The sequence below is a fragment of the Balaenoptera ricei genome, chromosome 3, assembly GCF_028023285.1.
Source record: "Balaenoptera ricei isolate mBalRic1 chromosome 3, mBalRic1.hap2, whole genome shotgun sequence".
NCBI classification, from domain to species: Eukaryota; Metazoa; Chordata; class Mammalia; order Artiodactyla; family Balaenopteridae; genus Balaenoptera; species Balaenoptera ricei.
Window position 1 is genome coordinate 157,519,447 of NC_082641.1, and position 25,833 is coordinate 157,545,279.

The 25,833-nt window shown below is 49.9% G+C and overlaps 1 long non-coding RNA gene across 4 annotated transcripts in view; it reads left to right on the forward strand.

Annotated features, from left to right (window-relative positions):
* LOC132362774 (uncharacterized) overlaps positions 1 to 23,739 on the forward strand; it is a 47,394-nt gene extending 23,655 nt beyond the window's left edge. The window contains exons 2-7 of one of the 4 annotated variants that reach the window (XR_009502485.1): positions 2,381 to 2,510; positions 2,875 to 3,006; positions 5,132 to 7,440; positions 18,691 to 18,907; positions 19,648 to 19,682; positions 19,777 to 23,739. This is a non-coding gene — a long non-coding RNA (uncharacterized LOC132362774). The remainder of the gene's footprint in view (positions 1 to 2,380; positions 2,511 to 2,874; positions 3,007 to 5,131; positions 7,441 to 18,690; positions 18,908 to 19,647; positions 19,683 to 19,776) is intronic. The other 3 variants (XR_009502483.1, XR_009502484.1, XR_009502486.1) reach the window with 3 other exon arrangements.
* The last annotated feature ends 2,094 nt before the right edge of the window (positions 23,740 to 25,833 follow it).

Genomic DNA, 25,833 nt, shown 5'->3' on the forward strand with positions numbered 1-25,833 from the left:
TGCTGGAGTGGGAGAGTGCTTGGCAAGTTCAAGGAGCATGAAGAAGCTCTGTGTGGCTGGAGGGGTGGGAAAGTGGGGGTCAAGGAGAAGAGGGCAGAGAGGGTGTGTGTGTGTGTGTGTGTGTGTGTGTGTGTGTGTGCACGCAGGGGCTGGTTGGATCATACAGCCTGGCAGGGTTACTCTAAGTGAGATGGGAAACAACTGGTGGCCTTGAGCAGAGAAATGACCTGATGTATATTTTAGAAAGACCACTCTGGTTGTTCAGTGGAAAGTAGCTTTTAAGACTGTAAGCTCGGTGCTCTGTGACCACCTAGAAGGGTGGGATGGGGGGGAGGAGGGAGGTCCAAGAGGGAGGGGATATATGTATACCTATAGCTGATTCACTTCATTGTACAGCAGAAACTAACACAACATTGTAAAGCAATTATACTCCGATAAAGAAAACAACAACACTGTAAGTGGAGAAGCCAAAAGACCAGGTCGGAGGTGACTGCATCTCCAGGTGAGAGAGGAAGAGAGCTTGGATTTCAGCAGTGGTCGTGGTGATAAGTGACCGTCAGAATCTGGAAATATTCTGTAGGTAGAACCTGTAGGATGAGCTAGTATGAGGGGTGGGTTGGGTGAATAGTGAGACACAAAGAGACACCTCGAGATTTTGTCCTGAGATTGGGATTGACACGTACACACTACTGTGTATAAAATAGGTAACTAATAAGGACCTACTGTATAGCACAGGGAACTCTACTCAATACTCTATAATGGCCTGTACGGGAAAAGAGTCTAAGAAAGAGCAGATATACGTATCTGTATAACTGATTCACTTTGCTGTAAGCCTGCAACTAACACAACATTGTAAATCAACTCTACTCCAATAAAAATTTAAGAAAAAAGAAACAACACTTTTGCAATAAAAAAAAAGATTTTGTCCTGAACGATGGGTAAACTGGAGTTGTCACATATTGAAACGGAGAACTGGGTGAAAGGAGAACCCTTTGGTTGTGGGGTGCAGGAACCAAGAATTTGGCTTCAGGCGCATTAAGCAGCAGTAGTCTGTTGGATACCCAAGTGGAGGTGATGGGTAGACAGAGGCGTGTGAGCATCCGGGGCCCCGGGAGAGGCCGGGGCTGGGATACGCTCATCAGTGCGTAGTTCATTAACAATCTTGGGGCTGCATGAGATCATCAAGGGAGTGAGTGAGGATGGAGAAGAGGAGTGGGTGGGACATTCCAAGGTTTAAAAGTCAGAAAAATGAGACAGAACCAGCATGAGAATCAAGAGAGCCTGCTTAAGACGGGACAGAGTACAGAGTGGGTGCTCAGTAAATCACAGCCACTGCCATCACCATGACCATCGGTATTTTCATGGTTAGAGTACGGAGAAGTGAAGTTTGAAACCAAAATAGCAAGAGTTCAGGAGGACGCACTTCATGTACTTTTTCCTCTTTTCCTTCCCTTTCCTCTGGTTGTGCATCAACCGTGGTCTCAGACTTCCAGCTACTTACTAGAAATAAAACAAAACCATACAAAACTTCTGGGCACCTTACAAGCCCACAACTCCGTTCAAGATATTCAAGAAGAGCTGAGGTCTTTGGGTTGTTGGTAGGGTGAGTAATCACTGAACAGAGTCTGGGAACTGGATGTGACTTTCTCCTCTTACCAACTCACTATATGACCTCAGGCAAGTCCGTCCCTGCCTCAGTCCTGGAGGAGGATAGAGACTTCCATTCAGGGAAGAATACTGATTAGCTCACCAAGTTTCCTACTTGGATGGCATCTCTGCCATTTGCTTTTCTCCTCTCCAAAGCATATAGATCCTATCCTCAATTATTAAAGCAAGATAACAGTGCTTTTGATTTCCCTCTGAGAGTCTAACCTCGAATTGTGGGCTGTTCAGTACTTACAAAGTCTGGGAGAGGAGTGCCCTTTAGGAGTGACCATCCAAGGTCCCCCGCCCCATCCACCCCTGTAGGCAGTCTGAGGCAGATGCCTCTCACTGGTCTACCAGAAGGCCAATGACTTGAACCATATTAGTTTATTTCCTTGTATAATTATCTTCACTGAATTGCATTTTAGGAATCATGCCCTTGGCTTTCATTAAACATCCTTGAAACAGTCACGCAAAGTTCACTGCTGCATTTGCACGAGAACTACTGTTGCAGACACGACCTATACGCTTCTGGAAAAGACTTCCTGAGTGTTTTTGTGAAGCACAAGTCTGCGGGATATTAATAAAAATTTCATTATGGGAAAAGTTGAGTGAGTTTGGAAAAAAACCCAGGTGTCTTTCTTAAAGGTTATCTAAGAGGCTTTACTAACAAAAAGTACAGTGGGTCCTTAGAAAGAGGATAAACTGCAAGATTTCCCATTGTGTCGACCCTTAGAATCCTGTTTTGGTGGTGCAGCTCTTGGGATCAGTGCTCTGAGCACCCAGCAGAAGAGGCTCTGAATGCTTCGGGCTCAGTTAGTCAAGCACCGTGAGCTGCAACAGGGAACATACAGACAGGAGGCCAGGTAAGCAAGTGACAGGGGAGCCTGCAGGGGGATGAGCAGCGAATGGACAGCTGGCTCTTCCGTGCACAGCGATCCTGGGTGCCTGGGGTCCCAAGAGGCTTTGCAACGTCCTGGCTGCATCAGATATTAACTTTGCTATTCATGGAGTTAGGGGTCCTAGCCTCAAATATATCCCTCAGTGACCCTCCTGTACAACAACACACAGAGTTAAAAGATTTTAAAAAATAATCCATTGTTAGGAAAAGGACACAGAGACATGTGCTGTGTTTACAGTTTCATGGGCGAGATGGGGAGGAATGCCACTCGCTCCGACAGCTCACTACCTAGGAAGACCACTGAGAGTCTCTCCCCTCCTCTCCCGCAGCTGGAGTCTCTCTCTTTCACTTCCTGACGTGTACACCCCGTCAACCCTCAAATTTCAGCCTCCGAAGCTCCGAGAAAGCCCCTTGGGGAATACTCTGCTCCTCCCTTTCACTGGGCAGAGCGACCAGCACAGGTGTGTGTGCAGACTGCCTGCCCTCCTATCCATGCAAGGTGCATTATTTAGAGGCTAATGATTTCATTGTAAAGTGGGAAGTGAAATATGTTTCGCTAAAGCTTCCAAAGCGAGGGAGGAAGGAGGGAGGAAGAGGGTAGGTCAATGGGTAAATATGATTGCCTGATGGTCTGGGTCCAGCCATCTTCCTAAGGCTGTATCTTTAACTGGGAGGTACAGCAAGATGATCGATAGCACAAGCAACCTTAGGAGAACCACACCGGCCAGCCCGGATCAGCAGAGTCTGTGTGGTGAGATTTAAGGGGGTGCTTAGTTGGCCCTCCAGCTGTAAGTGTTTGCCAGATGACTTGTAACTTCACCACTGGAGCCAAATTCCTTTGACTCTTAGGGCTCTTTCTGCATTCAAGAGCCCTTGGAAATGAGAAATCCCTGAAATGGGTTGTCGCCTGCTGTCAGCTAACCCTGACGCTCAGGAGTAGAGTTGGGAGTAACGGGACGCCGTGTACCCGGGGTCCTTCCTGGGCGTGTGTAACTCTGAGGCTAAGACAGTGAGACTGGCAGTTTAAGAAGCACCTCCAGGACCATGTCGCCTACTGGCAGACGGAGTAAGGACCCTGCAAGGTGGACAGACATACCTCTTCTCTTATCATTTGAGGGTTTGAGAGAAGAGGCACCGGGAGTTTAGCCTGAGCCCTTCCCACAGGTCTAGAGGTGGGAAGAGAGAGGGATGGGCTTTGACCCTGGGCGGCTCCTCCCTCCAGGCCAAGACCCTGGAGGAGGTTGAGTTTGTATCTTCAGAGGGGATGGGGTGCCCAGGCAGGTGACTGAAGACTTTATCTCCGAAGGACCCAGCATTAGAGAGCTGAACAGCCCCAGAGCCCGCGGGCCGGGAGAGCTTCTGGGCATCCTTCCGTGGGGTCCCATCACCTCCCTGCTGGAGGCAGACTGGGTACCAGGACCCTGCGGTGAAGCCGACTGGGGAGCAGCTTCCTCCAGCCTCTCCAAGCACAGACGTCAGCGGCGAGGCTCAGACTTGGTGGCTGTGCTCTGTCTCTGCACAGGCTTGTGTACGCGCAGCGGGGGACCCACGCAGGGGACCGGGGTGGGGAAGCACACAGGAGGCAAGTGCAGAGTGGCGGCAAGTGGCGGTGGTGATGCTGGGGCAGTGCGAGCGGACAGCGGCTCTCCTGGAGGCTCCACCCCTCGGCGGGCTGGCGTGGGACCTGGGAACGGACAGTGCACGTGGAGGGGCAGCTACTCAGGGCTGCCCTGCCGGGGGGGGGGGGGCGGGCGGTGCTGTCAGGCGGGGGCTGCCTTCAGGGTGGAGTTGTAGCAGAGAAGTGGGGTCACCCCTCTTGGAAGCTTGGAGAATGCGTATGAGGAGGGAGCTGCGAACGGAATCCGGAAAAGGTAAGGAGTGCCAGCTTGGTGGAGTTGGGTGCTGGCAGGACTGGCCTTGGAGTCGTGGGAGCGTTCCCAGGAACATCCAGGGGATCGCCACCGGGGCCCCAGTGGTCCCACAGGCCTCCTGAGGCTGGCTGTGCTGTGCTGAAGCCCCCATCAAGGGCCCTGGGGATGGCAGCAGAGGCCAGCATGGTTGAGGGTCCCCCGCACCCACCTCATCTCTGCAGGGACCACAGAACTGCACGCACCGTGGGTGTTCTTCACCTGCTCACAAAAGAGCCGGGTCATTGCATGCAGCAGGAAAGGCTTGACGGGGGGTGACGGGAGGAAGGGCAGGAGCAGAGATTTTCCATCTTGATGGTTTTGTTCAAGGCTAGCCCAGAAGCAGCTGACGTTGGCTTCATTTATCCAAAGGGCACGGCGAGTGACCCTCTACAACCCAGGGATCCTGAAATATTTAGAAGCTCTAATGTTTGGGTGGGAAGAGAACCTCTTTTGGATGAGAAGCTCAATTATTGAGGAAAGGAGAGCTCCCGTTGTCTGGGGCGTAGGGGGGGCACCTTCCTGCTGCGTTGGCAGGGTGCCGGGCGCGGGGCACCCTGCCTGGGACACTTGCCCTGCTCTGTGGGTGAGGCCTCTCCCACAGTGCTGGGCTCTGGGGGACTTTTCTCGTGGCCAAACTCTTCGGGAAAGTGACACAACGGCCTATTTCTTCCAACAGCACCTCTGATTCAGCCTAGGGTATGGTTCGAGGTTGCATCTCTTGTAAACCCCCCTTCAGCTGCTGTCAAGGGCTGGCACCGGAGTTCTTGAATTTAGGCTGATGTGGGTCCTGCTAGAGCCTGCTGTCCTCTGCACATGTCAACAAATGTGTATGCAGGTGTGGACCAGCTGGATCTCTCTCCTTCTCTGGGAAGCGTGGTTTTCAGCAGCGTCAGGCTGGGAAGACAGACATTCCATGAACCCTGAAGTCCTGTGCAGGCAGTTGTCACACAGTGTTCCACCAGCGGCCCACGGCCGGCACAGAACACTGCAAAGCTCCATCTAGCACAAGTGACCACGGGGAACGGGTTGAGAATCCTGCTGCATTGTACACGTCTCCTAAGGGAAGAACATCAAGAAAGATGAGCTCGCCGCGGAATTGGCGAACTGTGTGGAAGGGGCGGGATCTGTAGAGCTCAGCAGCGGCGAGCTCCTGTCATGGCTTGGCCAGTTCGGGTCTCCCCCTGTCACTTATGAGGGTGCGGCGATGTTTTCCCAGATGTGGTCCCCGTGTACAAAACAAAGAATCGCTTTGCACAAAGCCAGAAGGGATACATTGAAAGAATTATCAGAAGAGAATAATACATAGGAAATGTTTGTGCTCGCATGCAAGGAAACTTTGGGGGGTATCTGTGGCTGCCAAAGTGACATCTGGCAGGATTAACTGGATCACCAGAGCCAAACAATGAGGACTGGGAAGGCAGCAATAACTGTGAGGCCTGGGCCCATGTGGGGGCAAGATTTTGAGAATGACCACTTAGGTGACAAAATGGGATTCCCACGAACCGCAGCTCTGGTTAGTTTCTGGTCAGGAGCCAGATCCTCTCTCTGATGCAGACGTGGGAGGACGGAGCGGCAAGAGCTGCCCAGCTGCTCATCTGGGAAGTCATCCTCCAAGGGACTCTGTCCCTCGTTCTCCTCCCGTACCTGGAGGCGGCAGTCAGCGGGCAGCACCTCTCACAGCACCCCCACGTACACCTGCTCAGACCACCTGCTCAGAGCTACTCTTTTGCCCAGCCCAGCATACCTGTTCCACCTGTCTGAAGACCCGCCGCACGTTTCCTCGAAGCACACCCCAGAGCTCTTCGTCACTCCAGCCACGCCTCAGCAACTCCTGTATCAGTACCGGGTATATGGACACGTCCTCCAGCCCCTGTGGGAACCTGTGTGGCCGCCAGCCAGCCAGCTATTGGGCCTCAGACCTGTTCCCTGGTCCTGAGTCAGAACCAGAGCCCTATGTGTCCAGGGTCCACTGAACCCCAGCCCTGGTCAGATATGGAAAATGGAGACTTGGAGAGAGTAAATGATTCACTCCTGCTCTTCATCCTTCAAAGGAAGGCCCCAAAAGCGCCTCGACTATTCGTCAAAACTCATTGAATTGTACTGTTAAGATCTATGCCTTTCACTGAATGCAATTTTTGCCTCCATTTATAAAGAGAAGAAAAGCTTTTTAAGAACTGGGTTGACCCCCCTGCGTGCACAGACCCAGCTGCAGGCAGAGACGATGGTCAGCCCAGCCCAGGCCTTGCGAAGAGTCTGCTCAGAGGCCGTGGGTCTGCTGGCACTGGATGGGCGCAGATGCTGGGCAGATGAGCTCTGTGTGGTGTTTTAGACAAATATGATGACCTAGAGTAGGGCCAAACAGACAGGAGAGCCCAGGAAGCAGACCCTGGGAGAGGGGAGATACCAGTTGGGCCAGCACACCTGAGGCTATGGTCAAGGCCATGAGGACCACAGTGTGGTGGGCACGGTGGCTGTGAAAGCCCCACTGCTGCCCAGCCAGCCCGAGACAAGCCATGGGGAAGCACTCACCGGCCAGCCCCGTCATAATCTCCGCCAATCCCGATGAACTTGCATCCAGTGACTGCCCTGATGTGGTCGAAGTGATCTGAAGAATGGGAAGTCAGCAGTGTGGGGCTTCCAGGGCAGGGGTGGGGGTGATGACTGGCCTCTGTTGATTCCCCTTTCTGCAGCCTGTAGGCCAAACAGTCCAGTTCCTTCGTGGCCTGGCACCGAGAGTACCAACTCGAGGGCCCTGAGGTTTGATCTGAAGTGATCCCAGCTGGCTCTAGACTGGACTTCAGATTTGGAGTGGAGCCCAGAGCCCCCTGTTTGGGCCATTTCCCACCCACGATTCACCCTGCCTCCCAGTCTCCTTGAGAACCTGTGGGGGCTCCTTTCCCCGGGTGTGGAGGATGAGAGAGGAACAAGAGTACAACTGATGAAGACCCCAGAGACCTAAGGAGCTGTCCAGTCCCTTGGCCAGAGGTAGGGGCAGTGCGCTTTAGGAGCCCCTGCAGAGGCACAGATGGGCAGCACCCGGGCTCTGTGTCTGACAGCCTCCCTGCTACCCATCAGTACCGCAGTTTTGATTCCGTGGCTCCAGTTCCACATGGCACCAAGGTGCTGTGTACCGTCCGTTATTGGGTTTTTGGGAGCTGTACCTATTGCCAACAGGTGGGTCAAGCCACTGGGGCTCTTCTGAAGTCCTCCCCAAGTTTGGACCCAGCTTCAGCTCCAAATCAGAGTTTTCAGAGAGCCCAGGGTGAGGCTCACCTGCCACAGTAGGCACGTTGGCTAACGGGTTGCACTGCAGCACCCGCACGGACAAGGGCACCATCGCGATGCCACCGTTCTTCTTCTGCAGGGGCGGACCGGTGGACAGTCAGCTTGGCCCCCAGCACAGCCAGCTGCCTGTTCACTCTCTCGGCCCCTGTGAGGAAGGTGTTGAGGTCAGAGTCGTCTCCTCTCTGGGTTTGTGTGAATGGAGGAGCCGCAGCCCTGGTCTGGGTGGTGTCTTGGCCCTGGGTTTCCGGGTGTGGTGGAGTATCTTACCACCTAGACCCCCACCTAGGGCTCAGGAGTTCAGGGGCTGTGGACCGTGGGTTTTGGGGGCAGAAGATATTTAACCTGGGGTTTGAGGAAATTGAGGGAGAAGAGGCTCAGGTTCAAGGGCTCCCGGTTTGAACCTCTTGCTTTAGGTTTGAGGGCCAGGGCAGTCTCTCACCAGAAGCTGCAGGATATCATCAGGATCATTCCGAGTGTTCTTGCACACACCCCGGGCAGCTGAGTGGGAGAAGATGACAGGTGCCTGTGACACTTCTAGGGCTCGCCGTGCCACAGCATCAAGACATGGGACAAGTCCACCGTCATGCCCAGGCGGTTCATTTCTGCCACCACCTTCTGCAGGGACAGGATGGGGAGAGGGCATCAGGGCTGCATTTACCTTGTGTGCATTTATCTGTAGGGAACAGGCGGGGCTGTACATTCATGTGGGGCAGGGTATGGAACCCGGGTCCTTACCTCGCCCAAGCCGGTCAGCCGACTGACATTCCTGTAGAAGGGGTGGATCCCCTTTGCTGAGCTCTGTGCCCTGCAGGATGGCCAGGAGGCAGTCTGACTGGTGGCCATGACTTGGCTACAAGAGCCTAGAAAGAGGTTCTGTCGAACCGTCTACACCTGCAACTCCCTGGTGCAAGAGGAGGGACCCAAACTGGGCTGTGCCTGGCAGTAGGAGGGCCCTTCTGGGGATTCAGTCTTGTTCTGCGAACCTCCATTCCCCTCCCCACCCCAGGTTCAGGGCGGATCCCAGGGGTAAACTTGCTTTGGGCCCCAGCGTGATCTTGGGCAGATCCCTGCCTCACTGGGCCCTTACCATCTGCACTGCGCTCACCAGGGCGTGTTGCAGGTGTGGGTGAGTGTCACGTAGCGCACACCCAGCGCATAGAAGGTACGCAAGATGGAGAGGCTACTGTCCAGTGAGTGGCCGCCCTCCACACCAATGAGGCAAGCCAACTTCCGGGTATTGTTGCGAGCTGGGGGCAGGTAGGTCAGATGATCATTTTCAGAGGCAGGGGTAGCTTACTGAAGTCCCTAGCACCTACCACCACCAGTCTGTTTACCTTTTTTTTTTTTTTTTTGGTCGTGCCGCGCAGCATGAGGGCTCTTAGTTCCCCCACCGGGGATCAAACCCGAGCCCCCTGCAGTGGAAGCGTAGAGTCTTAACGTCTGGACTACCAGGGAAGTCCCCCGTCTACCTTTAAGTGAGGTCACAAGCTCCAGCTCAGAATAGGAGGCACACATGAGGCGGATGAGGTCAATTTGATCCGGGGTGAGGCGCACAGCATCCCGTTCGTGGGTCTGGCATGGGACGTAGGCTGACCAGAACTGAGGGAAGGCCAGGGCTCGCTTTGGGCTTTGGAACTCCTTGGGCTTCTCATAGCCTCCTCAGCTGGCACAGCACTCACTGTGCCCAGAAGTCACATGGAACGCGTTGCTTTTTCTGTGGTACTTGGATGCCCGTCTGGTTGGCTCACTGTGACCCCTGTAGCCCCCAGCATCCATGGCATGGCACTTTCTAGGCCACTATGGTAACTTAGTTCCAGTGTGACTCACCTGTGGTCTCTGAGGCCCCCAAACTGCCCCACATTCCCCAGCAGCCATGGTGGCACCTTGTGTGGCCCTTTGGTACCTGGGCACCCACGAGACCGTCTTTCAGCCTGTCCAAGCTGGTCTGGCCATGGCTGAAATTGCACAGATTAACATCCTGGAGCCCATTGTGGTAAAACTGCCTCAGGACCCAGGGGCATGTCGTTGTGGCTGGAGGGAGGTCAAGGCAAATGGGTGGGCTCCTTAGGTCTTGGGATCAGGCAGGACACATTGCCTGGCCTGGGCCAGCCGGGGGGTCCCCCACCTCACACTGTCACACAGACTATACTAGGAGCAGCTGAGGCCTGGGCTGAGGGGTTCCCAACCAGGGAGGGGATGACAGAGAAGGGGAAGGGCATCCATAGATGATGGAGAGGACATCCAGGGGTGGTGTGAGGGAGCCTCCCCACTAGCTCTGCATGCTCCGGACCTCCTCCCCTGCCCAGGGCCAGGCTAGGCCCCCACCGGCCCCCACCAGCCCGCACACACTGCAGCCCCCCGTCCACAAGCGGGAAGTCCCGCCTCAGGGCCCGCGTGCGCTCCCGCGGACTCGGGGTGCTGGAGGTGCCCGGCGTGGTCTGGACGCGGGTTCCCGGCCGCAGCAGCAGACGCAGCAGCAGCAGCAGCAGACACAGCAGAGGCCGCTGGCTGAGTGCGCGGGGACCTTCGAGGCCCCCGGGCCGCAAGCTGCGCAGGGCCAGGCGGGTGGGCAGAGGCGGGTGTGAGAGGAGCGGGCGCTGGGGTTGTGCCCGTCCAGACAGGCCACCCAGCGGCGCGGCCTCGCGAGGGGGGCTGGGTGAGGGAGGGGATACAGAGTCACAGGGCCCTGCGAGCCGCGTGCGGAGAGCCGCGATCCGCGAAGCCCGGCAGCCCCGGGGCGGCACTGCCCTCCCGCCCCCTGCTCCGAGGCAGCTCCCGCGGGCTAAGCTGGCCTCTGCTGAGAGCCCACTCGCCTCCCGTCGCGGCTTCCCTCCGCCCCTGCGCCTCTTCCCACTCCCACTGCTCCGAGGGGGCGCCCTAGGCTGCTCTCCCCCGCCTCTAACCTTCCTGGCCAAGCTGGGCCGCTTCTCTCAGAGGGCCACCTTCAGCCCGAGGCCTCCCGGGAGCACACCGCGTCCCCATCTGCCTGCAGCCGGCCCCGCCCACTCCGAGGGCTGCGTGCCAGTGTCTCTGCGGCCACAGGTGCTCTGGGCTCCCGGTTTCCCGGTACGGGGCCATGTGGGCTGGTGTGGGGGAAGAGAGAGTTTCTGGAAATGGGGGGGGAACCTTGTGAGCTCTGGATTCAGGAAGGGGCCCTCTGCCCCCGACCTTCTCTCTCCACCTACTTGACTCCCCAACCTGCATGACCATTCTCTGGGGACTTCAACCAGCACCCGGGAACTCTCAGGAACCCCCCCCACACACACTTCTGGCAGCCAGCCTCAGGAAAGAGCGCCCTCAGGAGCTGCTACACCTCCCCAGGGCCTGAAGAGAGGGACTTTTGGGATGTGAACTGAACACCTTCTGGGGAGAGTCAACGACCCTTTTCCTCAGCAGAGCAGGAACCCAGTCAGTAGGCTATTTGAGTGGAAGGAAATGAAGCCATTTCCATGGCAGCAGAGCCCCCATCGCAGCAACCTTCCTCCCAGGGCTGCTGGCTGACCTTCTGGCCAGTATCCCTCCTACCTCAGCATGGAAGGCCTGGCCTCGTGAAGAAGTATAGGTTCTGAGAAAAGACCTGGCACCTGGGTTCTGCTGCTACACTTGCCTTATTTCGAGGCCCTTGTGACTCTAGCTTTCCCAGAAACCTCAAGGGCTAAGTGCCTGTGCTTGCTCAGAGACTGCACGCCTCTCCCCATTTCCAGCCTCAGGCCCTCCCCCTAGCTGCCTCCTCTGGGGACCCCCTCCCTCCAACACACACACACACAGAGGGGATGTGCCTTCTCACAGAAGTTCAACCACTGAGATGCTTTAGGGACTGTGCCCAAACTCCTTCATCCCCAGCCTCTCCAGTTTTTGCTCTGATCCCTGGCACCCCCTGGAGCTGTTCCACCTTTGGAACCTTTCCTGGGTAGCAGGAGTGCCTAGCACAGGGGTAGTGACCTAAGTGTGAGCACTGGCGACCCTAGAAGTCTGTTACAGAAAAACATTGAGCAGTAAGGGACCCCCCTGGGGACAGAAAGGGCTGGGAATAAAGGAGCATGTGAACCTCGGGGCAGGGTGCGTGCTGCTTGACTCTCCATCCTGTTCTTGCTCCAGGGAGCAGGTCTTCCTGGGTCTCTCTATCCTGCCTCCTGAGACCCCAGGCAGGAGGCTCTTTGGGAAGCCACAGATTGCTGCTTTCAGTTTCAAAAAACCCAGCTCCCCCCTGGTTTGTGGTGGTGGCCGCTGACACTGGCTCAGAGCAGGAGCCCATGTGGTAGCCTGCTAAGGCTTCTCTGCACCCTGTCTCTGCTCCTGCATTCTTCTCGGCTCGCAGAGTGCAGACTTTTCTGTCTTCAGCTGACAAAGGGGCCCCTGAGGATTGAGCAGAGGAACGTCACGTTTTCTTCCAGGCCAGCTTCAGCCCTGGGATGTTCAGGGCAGACTGTCGTTTCAAACCTCAGTTTCTGAGGCTCCTTGCTTTTGGCCATTTAGTGTGGCAGGAGGCTCCTGGCTGAGGAAGGCTCAAACAGAACGATGCAGGTTGTGATCTGTGGCAGTGGGCAGTGGGGGGACGGGGAGGGTCACTGCAGGAAGAGGCAGTCGCTGCCTTAGGCAGTTAAACCATTGCCCTCTCTTCAGAGTGCCTCAGCCAGCAAGATGCTGTGGGGTCTACCTCCTGGCACCATGCTCCAGTCGCCGGATTTTGGGTCTGGGGCAACCCAGGTCTTCGTCTGACTCTTCCGGAGCGCGCTTTCTCTTGGGAGCATGTCTAGGGACTGGCTTCTCTGCTTCCACCTTTGCTGGCGTGGCCAAAGGAACTGCTGCTGCAAAGAAAATCAGAACTGATCAGTCACTTCTGCTGTACACAGTCTCCTGCCAGAATTTCCCTCTCTCATGTCTCTCCCAGTTTCTGGCTGAAGACCTTTAATCGACTTGACATCCAAAACACAGCCTTGGCCCATCACCTCTATGAGTCCCTAGAGAAGGGACACTGGCTGCAAAAGCAATTCCTAGAGCCTATGGCTGCAGCACATGAGGAAGTCTCTTCACCGTTTCCAGGGTAAACAGTAGAACCCGAAAGTCATTGCAACCATGAGCCTCTCCATCTCTCCCTTCCACAACAGAGAAAACATTTCTTGCAGTCTGTCACTTCTGAGGCTTTAATGGAAATGTCTTTCAAGTTTTGGAAAAAAATAATCTAATATAAATTGGTGAAGAACCCCTCCCACCTTGGCAACCCCTCTTGGGCCCCATTTATACTGCCTGTTTCCACCACACTGAACTCTAGCCCTCTGATACTTTTATGTAGATTAGAACAAGGCCGAATACTGAGGCAGAGTGATCAGGAGACTGAGAACCGCGTTCTGGGTACCAAGTCTAGGCTCACATCAACCCAGCCTCCTGGGACACCATCTCCTCAGCCCTCCAGTCTCATTAGCACTTCGACAGCCCACTTGGTTCTTCCGGTCTTCCCATCAATATGGCACCACCCTCTCCCCTAGAAGTAAAAATCATTATAATTCTCCCTCTCTCCACCGTGAAAGGATGAGGTAAAGGCTCAGCAGCAGCCCCCGTGAAACACATGGTCACCACTGTGAAGAGGTGTTACTAAGACGATTTGGTCCGACTCAGAGAAGGAAAGAGACAGCTCTGCTCTTAGGCTGATCAGGCCCACAGGAGGGAACCACACTGGGGGCAGCCTTTGAGAGAGTGGCAATGCGAGAGAACCTTCTTTAGGAGGGGACTCCCTGTTGCCGACCTTGAGCAAGTAAGGATGGGACATTGGTTTACTGGGGCTGTTGCAGAGGGGATGTGCCCAGAGGTTGGGCCACCCTGCTTGAGAATCAAAGCACCTTCTAGTCCGAAGCTGCTTGAATGCTCCAATCGCCGGATTTTGGGTCTGGGGCAACCCAGGTCTTCGTCTGACTCTTCCAGAGCGCGCTTTCTCTTGGGAGCACGTCTGGGGACTGGCTTCTCTGCTTCCACCGTTGCTGGCGTGGCCAAAGGAACATCCCCGTAGGCCCGGTAGCCACCAACCAGGCAGTATGTCTCCCCATGCCAGCCCAACTGCGTTTCTCCACACCCTCGGTAGGGGACATGGTACTGACCAGGGGTAGGAGGAGAAACGGGAGCCACTGCTGCTGCAAAGAAAATCAGAACTGATCAGTCACTTCTGCTGTACACAGTCTCCTGCCAGAATTTCCCTCTCTCATGTCTCTCCCAGTTTCTGGCTGAAGACCTTTAATCGACTTGACATCCAAAACACAGCCTTGGCCCATCACCTCTATGAGTCCCTAGGGAAGGGACACTGGCTGCAAAAGCAATTCCTAGAGCCTACGGCTGCAGCACATGAGGAAGTCTCTTCACCGTTTCCAGGGAAAACAGTAGAACCCGAAAGTCATTGCAATCATGAGCCTCTCCATCTCTCCCTTCCACAACAGAGAAAACATTTCTTGCAGTCTGTCACTTCTGAGGCTTTAATGGAAATGTCTTTCAAGTTTTGGAAAAAAATAATCTAATATAAATTGGTGAACCCCTCCCACCTTGGCAACCCCTCTTGGGCCCCATTTATACTGCCTGTTTCCACCACACTGAACTCTAGCCCTCTGATACTTTTATGTAGATTAGAACAAGGCCAAGTACTGAGGCAGAGTGATCAGGAGACTGAGAACCGCGTTCTGGGTACCAAGTCTAGGCTCACATCAACCCAGCCTCCTGGGACACCATCTCCTCAGCCCCCCAGTCTCATTAGCACTTCAACATCCCTCTTGGTGCTTCCAGTCTTCCCATCAATATGGCACCACCCTCTCCCCTAGTACTCAGCAGCTCAGGATGGGATGTGTCTGAGGGCACCGATATAGATGTCTCCATGACAGCACAGAGGTGCCTGGGTTTGAAGGTGTGTTTCAGGAGTGGCCCTCTTCCTCAAACTGCTCCATTTACCATTTGCCAACAAAAATGCACTTGTCTTTTGCTAAGAGGCCAATCAGGAAAGGGTCTGAATGGAAGCATCCTGTAGCCCAAAGGGGAAGCTCCATTTATAAAGATCAGGACCATCCTGCACACTTGTCCAGGGATGACCTTTCACTTGTCCTCAGCAGTGAGCACTGTGGGTCCCTGAAGGTGTCCCAGGTCACTGGTATTACTTACAGCTGGCAACGCGCTCAGGTATACGTAGTGGGCAAACCCCACAGGAACATGAGGCAGCCAGGTGAGATTGTGTGTACACCATGCCTCCGGGCGGTCTCGGTGTACCTGCCGCACTGCCCACCCATGGAACAGAGCACAGGTCTGAGTTAATATAGACGATCCAGTCACACATTCTCACTCAGACAACCAAAGAGATTGGTATCTGGTGGAGAACTGTCAGGGAAGTTTCTCTGAGGGCAGCACGTTGGCAGTTACGCGGCCATGGAAACTGTTAGAAGGCCGGTGAGGTCATCACTGCCCAGTGAGGTCATGATAAGGAACGTGTGACTTGGGGGTCAGGCTTCAGGAGGAGGGGCAGTTTTGTGGAGGAGATCAGGGGGGAGGCAGAGGTACTCTACCTGGCCCCTCACACCTGGGCCTCCCCACCCATGCCCTAGTCTAGCAGACACCCCACGTGGGGCGTGCCGGTGGGCTGGCACAGCCCCAGGGGCCCCAGGAGGGCAAGAGAGACCCACTTTCTGAGATTGCCAGTGACACACCCATAGTCCGGATATTATCCGTAACGATTACTAAGGTTGTTTATCTCCCTCCACTTTTACTAAGAAAAGGAGTAATTGAAGACTCTAAGTCATTTTTACTGAGGTTCTTTTTTTTTTTTTCTTCAAAATACTAAATGTAAAGTCTGCAGGGCGTATATAGGTGTTCAACTTTTTTCCAGATTTTATGTTTTTGGTGTTTTGTAAAAAATTTTTATTATTTATTTATTATGTTTATTTCTGGCTGTGTTGGGTCTTCGTTTCTGTGTGAGGGCTTTCTCCAGTTGCGGCGAGTGGGGGGCCACTCTTCATCGCGGTGCGCGGGCCTGTCACTATCGTGGCCTCTCTTGTTGCGGAGCAGAGGCTCCAGACGCTCAGGCTCAGTAGTTGTGGCTCACGGGCCCAGTTGCTCCGCGGCATGTGGGATCTTCCCAGACCAGGGCTCGAACCCGTGTCCCCTGCATTGGCAGGCAGATTCTCAACCACTGCGCCACCAGGGAAGCCCCTTTACTGAGGTTCTTAATACCTTCCTCACAAGGGTGGACAAAACTCTCAGCTTTTTGTATTGAGTGCAGATGTCTCTATTCTTGCCCATTTCAGAGTCCTCCTCACTCAAAATCTAGGTTTTGTCGATCTTTAGTACCCTGTCTCTCATCTTATCTCAGATTATTCTGTGGTAAGATGGTGCAAACTATGTATTTACTAACTGGAGAGAATTCAAGTCCCCGGAGCTGTTGCAGCTCAAAATTCTGTTTTTTGTTTTTTTGTTTTTGTTTTTTCAAAATTCTGTTTTAAGTGGAGTCATTTTCTGTGCTTTCCTTTCATGCTGTCTGCAAAATGCCTGTTTCTGTCCTCCTTGAGATCCAGGTTTACAGCGCTCTCCTTTTTCTCATTCTGGGGTCTCTATGTTTGTGGCATCTCTGAGGGCCCATGTTCTGTTGAGGCTGAATTTGATACCTGGGGGGGCGGGGCCGGGAAAGCAACTTCCAGATGGGTCAGCCTAGAAAAGGATCCCCCATTGTGTAGAAATTTAAAAACAGGCAAAATACCTGTCCTATCAGACACTATGATTTGCCCCCTCTGTCTGACGCAGCCCAGGGCTTCGTCATTTAATTCACACCTATATCTACTGTGAAGGCCCAGCCAACAAGATCATTTTGGAGCCCTGAGTGGGTGCCCAGAATGGATGGGAGGGCTGAGGTAACCAGAACTCTGCCTTTTTTATGGACAAGTGTTAGGGCATCTTCTTTTCAAAGTGACACATTCCCAACCCATCCAACTCACGTAGAGGAACAAAACCACTGTCACCAGCCAAAGGGAGAAAAACATGGGGCTGCAGAGGAGAGGGATCTTGTGGGGACTCTTGTATTATTCATCCACGTGCAAGTATGCGCTCCAGATTTGATAAGACATGCAGACTGATCAAAAGTCATGCAATTAATGATTTCTTTCAAAAATCAAAGAACTCTTTGATTCTTCATTTTAATGTAACTTTGACCTCTTTTCCTTCCATGTCATAAAAGAGGCCTTGACTAAGCTAAACATGCTCTCTCTCCGTGCCTGCAGTGTATCAGAAAGCATCGTCAGTTACTTTCACAGGCAGTGGAGAACTCCTTAATTTTTCTCTGACGACAAGAGCTCCCTTTGAGCCTGGGCCAGAGGTGAGCAAGATTCTGATTTTGGAAAGATGTAGAAAAATGAAGTTCCTTTTGCCAGAGGTTCTGGGTGAGCATTGTTGATGTATGACTGTTAGCAGTCTTACCCTCCTTCCACCTATTCTTCCTTTTCTGCATGGTGGACTGTCCTTTAGTTTTGGGGGTACAGTACTGGGGAAAAAAGGAAGGGGAGGCTAGAGGTAAGTAGGCTAGTGGCGGGGATTTTGTGCACGAATATTTGAAGAAGGAAGTGTGGGAGCAAGTGCTGTGGTAAGACGGGAAAGGGAGAATTTTAAAAAAAAATCTGTGATCCATAAATCCCCTTCAAAGACTCTAAGCAAAGTACTTAAATTATTTTACAATTACTTTTTGGTTACTACTCTGCAGTATAAAAAACAATAAGTTCAGTTTTTATCGTATCCCTATGTCATTAGCATCATTTTAAAGACGTGTCTTAACGGCTGTATCGTGTACCATCCTTTATTTAACCAGCTCCCTTTTTTGGACAGTTAATTCAGTTATTTTGTTGTTTATAAATATATATATATATATATATATATGATGGATATTTTTGTTTGTAATTCTGATTATGTCATTTTGTCAGTCAGGATAACTGATGGTACTGTACTAACAAACAACCTAAAATCTCAGTGGCTTAGCAGGTGTTGACTGAAAAAAATGCACAACTAAAAGTTGAGAATCATCTTTTTTTTGGTGGACTTGCTGAGGACTTAAGCCCGGGAGGCAGTGTCAGATCGCTCTGAGAGATTGCACTGAAGAGGGACGGGAGGAACCAGGACATATAGGAGTTTTGCAAAAACAAAACAAAACAAAACATTAAACCCCCAAACAACCAGGTAGTCGGAATATCAAAAGATTACTGTTAATTAAAGAAAAACCAGACATCTCAAGTTAATGAATTTAGCATTTTTCTATGTACGGGAAGAGGCAGGAGTCTGGGCTCATTGGAATCCTTCCTTTGATGTGCATTTGAACTATCTAGAGCCAGCATCCTGCTTTTCTCCATCCTGAATCCCCTCCGGGTGCACCATCGGGGATGGCTGCCATGGCTGATGATGGCTTGATGGCTGCAACACTCTGTTGACTGATAGGGCAGGCGACATTCTTCATCCATACAGGTTCAAGTCTTCTTTCTTGCTCGATTTACTGGCTAGGGTTGGAGTGGGAGACTCTGTTCTTTGCAGATGTGAGGGACTCAGGGTCCTTCAACATTGTGGCGTCACCTTCCTCAGGTCCTCAGAGCCCCGGCGCTGGAAGAAGGGAGCTTGGAGAAGGCACGCACGCTCTTGGCCTCTTCTGCCCAGAGAGGACAGAGCCACTTCTGCGCATGGTCCACTGGTCAGGGCTCGTCCCAGGGCCCCACCCAGAGGCAAGGGGGCTGTCGAAGGGAATCTGGATGCAGCAAAGAGAAAGGGCCAATGGGTATTGATTAACAACTAGCCAAGGTCCTACCTACCTACCAATTCACTGTCAGATCTTTAGAATACAAAGGGTTACATTCCTGCAATCCTCCTCTAATTCGAGACAATTCTCCATTCATATTCTCTTTTGCTTAGAGCAACCTTGAGCTGGGTCTTCCCAGGCTCTTCTTTCTACCCCTACAGGCTGTGGTCTCCTCGGAAGCTTTGGTGGGATGCAGGCAGCATCTGGGAGAAGGCGCCTCGGAACTCACGTGCCCGCGTTGCCCAGGACCCCAATTCCTTCCACCTCTCGGATGCTGCTTTCTTTTCCCAGGGACAGAGCCAAGCTGTAATTGACTCCTTGGGTATTTCAAAGTCCCTGATCCCAAGACTGAAGGATGACTGCCTGCTGTTGTGAAAGGTTACCAAATTATCAGGACCTCTGATTGGGAGGGACAGTGGGAAGAGGGGAGGTGGTGTCAGGGGAAAGGCACTGACATTTCAAACTCAGCTGGCGACTCCAGCCCTTGGTAATGGCTTTAGTAACTTCCCAGCTGATCCCTGTGATTGAGCATCAGGACCATTGAATGCTAATTGAGTTGAAAAGCTTCCCCCTCATGTGCTAAAACTCTCAGGCAGTAAAAGGCTTCTGACCATGTCTGGAGTTGCGTGCTGGGGACAATGTGGTGGGTTGCCTCTGTCTACGCTTAACTGCTGTTCGTCTTCCCGGCTTGACGGGGTAGGGTTGCTGTACATACACAGACTTTAAAATTATTTTTAAATTATTTTTTTAAACTGAAGAATGGTTGATTTACATTGTTGGTGGTTTCCGGTGTACAGCAAAGTGATTCAGTTATGCATACACACATACATACGTATACATACATACATACATATATATTCTTTTCCAGATTCTTTTTCATTATCGTTTATTGCAAGATATTGAGTAATATTGAGCACAGTAATACTGTGCTCTACAGTAGGACCCTGTTGTTCATCTATTTTACATATATCATATATCTGTGTGTCTCTGTTAATCCCACACTCCTAATTTATCCCTCCCCTCACCCTTTCCCCTTCGGTAACCGAAATTTTGTTTTCTGTGTCTGTGGGTCTATTTCTCAAACAGACTTTTTTTTTCTTTTTTTTTTTTTTAAGCAGATTGCACCTTGCTGTGGCTGGATCAATACTCTGGAGTAAGCTGTTTGCCCTCAAAACTGCTGGGGCCGCAACCATGGAGCTGCAGGATCCCAACGGGGTCCTGACGTCCATCTGCTCTGTTTTTTTCAGGTGCGCTGAATCGACAGTCCTGAGTTTTGAAGTTTTCCTGGAGGGGACGTGAGGGGATTTCTCCAGGATCGATGGAACTCCTTTTGTGGTGCTTCAGTGCTTCCACCATGAAGCGCTCATTTCCCTATGCACGTCCCCCCGCCCCACCCCACTGTTTCCTTTACTCTCTCTCCTCCCACCCCCAATTCCCAGAAGAAGATCTAGGAATCAGGTCCAAACATAAGATCTTTGGAGAATCCTTGCGTCTGTTTTTTTAAATTTTTATTGGAGTATAGTTGATTTACAATGTTGTATTAGTTCCGGGTGTACAGCAAAGTGAAGCAGTTATACATATACATATAATCCACTCTTTTTTAGACTCTTTTCCCATACAAGTCATTACAGAGTACTGAGTAGAGTTCCCTGTGCTATACAGTAGGTCCTGATTAGTCATCTAGTTTATAGGTAGTGTTGTGTATATGTCAATCCCAATCTCCCAATTTATCCCTCTCCCCTCCCCACTTTCCCCCCCTGGTAACCATAAGTTTGTTTCCTACACCTGTGACTCTATTTCGAATCCTTGTGTTTTACTCTCGTCCTGAAACTAGATAAAGCCTAGTCATCAATCAACAGGTGAGGAAGTAGAGCCAGGCATTGGTTGAGTGTTGATGTTTCTGGTACAAGCTGACTCTCCGCTCATCATCCCACACCTTCATCAGCCATCATCATGCTGTCTGTCACCTCCTCTTCTCTGAAGAAGGCCCGGGCCATCTTTTGAAAATACAAAGTCCAGCATTGAGACCCTCCCAACTGAGAGAGCAGGAAGGGCCAGGGCTGCTGAGGTGCTCCCTGAACCCCACTCAGGGGATCTGTGTTGTTCCCACCTGGGTGTATTGTGTGGACCCCTAAAATTCCTCCAAACCTCTGCCTCTGCGCTTCCAGATTGCCCCTGAAAGAAATGAACAATAATCATAATACCCACCACGTACTGACCGCTGGTCTCTTGAGGGCTGCCTTGCCATTGGACAACATTTGTTGAGCTCCTACTGTTTGCCAGACAGCGGGTACATGCTTTATGTGTGTTTAGCCCTTCTGACAACACTGTGATTTAGGACCTGTTAATATGTCGATTTTGCTGAAATGGAAACTGAGGTTCAGAGTGGTTAAATAACAAGGAAAAGTCCATGTTTTTACCCCCTACACTAATATATATGTATATTTGTGTATATATATTCTATATATGTATATTTAACATGTATATGATGTTGACTGAAAAAAATGCACAACCTCAAAGTTGAGAAATATGTTTTATTGGGTGGGCAAAACTGAGGACTTAAGCCTGGGACACAGCCTCTCAGCTCTCTCTGAGGGACTGATCCAAAAAGGAGAGGGAGGAGCCATCAACTATAGGAGTTTTTGCAACAAAGACCAGGTAATCGGAACATGGAAAGATTCCTGTTAATTAAAGAAAACCAGACATCTCGAGTTAATGAATTTTTAGTGTTTTTCTGTGTATGGGAAGATGCAAAAGTCTGGGCTCACTGAAATCCTTCCTTTGATATGCACCTCAGCTGTGTGGGCCAGTATCCTGTGCTTTCTCATCCTGAGTTCCCTCGGGGTGCACCATCAGGGGAGGCTGTGGCAGTTGACTGCTAGATGGTGGGCATCCTGTTTCCATCCTGAGTTTCCTCAGGGTTCACTCTTGGGGCGGCTATAATGTGATGGCTTGATGGCTGCAACATCCTTTGTTTACTGATATGGCAGGCAACATTTTTTCATTGACAATTATATATATACAATCGACACTGTTCGTGTTACATATATTATCTATTTTACGTGCTACGTGTTTTTTAGACTCTTTGCAAAAAACCTTGCAAGGTAGGTGTTATTCTTTACATTTTGTGAAAAAGAAATTAAAGCCTCTAACAGGCTGAGAAATTTGTCATGTCACTACATCACGATTAACAAGTCAGTGAACAAGATTTTGAATCCAAGTAATCCTTTTGTGAAAACAAAACCCCCCCAAAAACAAAGAAACTATGTTCTTTCCATGCTCCAAAATATATTTTGGTCAAGTGACTTAAGAAACTCTCCCTTAAGCTTGTCTAAAGCAGAAAATAAGACAACAGTGCTTGACTGGAAATTATCAAAAGGCAGGATCAAGCAGGAATAATGAAAGGGAGCCTGAGGTTTCGGGGGATGAACCCACTGGCTAAATAGGCCCCTGGAAACAGAAACCCACTTTTTTTTTTTTTAATTCATTTGTATATTTGTTTATTGACTGTTTTCCTCCAATAGAATGTAATCTTTTTTTTTTTTTTTAACATCTTTATTGGAGTATAATTGCTTTACAATGGTGTTAGTTTCTGCTTTATAACAAAGTGAATCAGCTATACATATACATATATCCCCATATCTCCTCCCTCTTGCTAGCTCATGATTTAGGACCCACGCACAGGAGAATTCAGGCTGCATTAATAGAAAAATATGACTTGCAGCCCTGGAGATGTGGCTTCAGAGGAAATGATGACTTAATGCTTGTGATCTGTAAGAATGTTAGTGTTTTGGGTCAAATAACCTATGCATTTTCTCAAGGGAGGTAGGTTTGGGGAAAAAAGGCAATAATTAAACTGAACATACCAACAAGGAAAAAATAATTTAACTGTTATGATGACTCATGTAGTTGGCAGCTTCAGGTAATGAGGTGCTCTGGATTAATTTTCCTGAGAGCAGAAACATATCCCTTTAAATGATGAAGCATGTTATCTTCATCAATCTTTGAAGAAAATATTTCCAAGGTACATTTTATATTCTCTTTTGTCAGTAGTATTCTTGACAATTTTTAGGACTAGAGACATAGTTTTGTTTTTGTTTTTAAAGAGTTTAAAGAACGATTTGATCTTTGAAAATCATGTTACATCGTTGGTCCCCAGTGTTTTCATCTACAGTATGTGAACTTTGGGTTAGATGATCATCAAGGTTCCTTCCATCTCTAATATTCTCTAAGTAAAGGGCTCTTGTGCACAATAAAATTTAAAACATAAGAATCATCGAGGGGGCTTGTTAAAAATGCAGATTCTTAGGTATCATTGTTGGAGGTTCTGATTCAGTTGGTTTGAGTGAGGCAAGAGAACCTGTATCATAAATGGGTGCATACCCATGGCCATTTTGATGACCTCATTTTGAGAAACTGATTCTCTTTCCAGCCTCAGATAACAGATGTCATAACCATTTTTGGCCACCAGGGTACCGTTGCTGCCCTGCCCTCAGTGGTGTGAAGTTGTAAGGGGCTGACCAGACCCAGAGGCCTGTGCTTTGATAGTTTGCTTCTGATCCCATCCTCAGTATTAACTGTCACTTAGTTAATGTAGCTGCTGAGGAAAACCAGATAATCGAGCTGCAAATTAGGTGCCCTGCATTTGTACCTATGAGTCATTAAGTTTTCATCTCAGGCTGGGTAGGGGCGAGGGGAGGACTTCCATTTTCTCCTGTAGTCTAAAGTGCATAAATGAGCCACGGCTATCTTAGACCCTGTTTGGAGGTCTCTTACTCTTCGTTCGTGTTCTTTCTCATCCTAAGAGTCAAGTTTCTGGAAGGGCGACATCAGGAGAAGTGGCAGATTTCTGTGTAAATATGTTAACATTTCACAGTGAGGTTTGGGGTCAGGGCTGTCCCTGACTTCTCTTTTAAATTTCTTTATTTTTTAAACAGTTGTATTGATGTATAATTCACATGCCATACAATTGACTCTTTTGAAGTATATGCAATTCAGTGGTTTTTAGTAAAATCTGTGAATTTATAGAGTTGTATGCACCTATCATGTAATCTAATTTTTGAACATTTCCATCACCCTCCAAAAGAAACCTTGTGCCTATTTGGAATCACTCTCATTCCCACCCCCAGACCCATTCAACCGATAATTTACTTCTTACCTCTATAGATTTGCCTTTTGTAGACATTTCATATAAATGGGCTCATACCGTATGTGGTCTCTTGTGTCTAGCTTCTTTTATCTAGCGTAATGTTTTTGAGGTTATGCAGTAGCATGTATCATATTGCCAAAGAATATTCTATAGTATGGATATACTACATTTTATTTATCCATCCACCAATTAATGGACGTTTGGTTTGTTTCCACGTTTTCGCCGCTCTGGCTGATGTGTGCATGTAGTTTTAATTTCACTTGGGTGGTTACCTAGGGGTAATTACCTGGGTCATATGATGAATCAGTGTTTCAAAGTAGCAGTTTCGAATTTGACAATTCCACCAGCAATGCATGAGGGTTCCAGTTTCTCCATATCCTTGCCAACACTTGTTATTATTGGATACAAGTCCTTTATTGGATATATGATTTTCAAATATTTTTTCCTAGTTCATGGCACGTCTTTACTTTTTTAATGGTGTCTTTTGAAATGCATCATTTTTTATCTGAATGAAGCCCAGCTTATTTTTTTCTTTTATCAATATACTTTTTGGTGTCATAGCTAAGAAATCTTCGCCTGACCCAACATCAGTGTCTTGATGCTTACCTAAAATCTTGTAGGCTTTGTTCAATAGGAAGTGACCAGTGACACCTACTATTTAGTGCCTTGTTTAACGAGATGAAAGATGAATATGCACGTTGTGGCCTGAACCTACTCTAATGAAAGCTTGCCGACAGTTTTCCTAAGGTCGTGAAGGTGCCGCAGCCAGACTGGACTCCTCCATCACCATGCCATGGCCTTCTGAGCATCTCTTCCTCATCTTAGTGCCTGCCAGCAGCAGAGGAAGGAGAACATAGGTCTTTCATGTACCTTTTTGTACTATGAGGTAGCACTGTGCCCTCCTTACTTTTTCAGAGCCTTAGGTAGAGGACCCTACCCTGAGGTGCCACAGCTGGAGGAACACAGCCCTTCTCTTTCTATAGGTTTTAGAGTGAGATATCGGGACAGTAGCTCACTCTCAGGCAACGAAAAAACCAAACAAAAAACCACCCACTACCTTGACTAATATAGTGGCCCATGTAAATAAAAGGGATGAACCCAAGTTCACCCAGGTAGAAAGTAGTACAATGAGAACTGGAACTTAAGGCCTCATGACTCATTCAGCTGTGAACACTGACCCAGAACTGGGGTCCGCAAACTCTGGCCCACTGATCAGATCTCGCTTGACTCCTGGTTTTGTACATAACGTTTTGCTTGAACACAGCCGCACCCATTCATTAACGTATTGTGCATGGCTGTTTCTGTGCTACAGCAGCAGATGGGCAGTTGCAGCAGAGACATATGGTACACAAAATCCAAAATGTTTACTATCTGACCCTTTACAGAAAAGATCTGCTGACCCTTGCTCTAGGATGCCATCTGATTTCTGATAGCACCGAGGAGAATAATTCATGCACATTGGGTTAGATTGTTCATCTCATGTCCTCCTTAGGTCAAAGATCTCTTAAATGCTCACCCTTGCCATAGCCAACTTGGGGAGCATTTTCTAAGGATGCAGAAATATTTCTTGCCAGGTCTTTCCAATCCACACTGCTCCCTGACTATCGTTCTTAAAACCTATTTTTAAAAAAATTTTTATTGGAGTATAGTTGATTTACAGTGTTGTGTTAGTTTCAGGTGTACAGCAAAATGAATCAGTTATACATATACATATATCCACTTTTATTTTTTTTTAGAGTCTTTTCCAAATAGGCCACTAGAGAGTATTGAGTGGAGTTCCCTGTGCTAATAAGAAGAGCAGGTTCTTATTAGTTATCTATTTTATGTATAGTAGTGTGTATATTTCAGTCCCAATCTCCCAATTTAGCCTCCCTGCCACAATCCCCTGGTAACCCTAAGTTTGTTTTCCACATCCGTGCCTCTACTTCTAAAACCTGTCTATTTTAACCAACTACCACTCATTGCTTACTGTCTCTGGCTTCATGTACTTGATAATAAATCTATTTCTTGTTCTATCCTGGATGACATGTTCCACGGACTGAGATAATATCTTATTCTACATAATTTGTCCTTGATATTGTCTATCTTGGCGTCTTCATCTATGTCCCAAAGAAGACAGTCACACTCTGTCTTCTGGTACTACTACTAATACCAC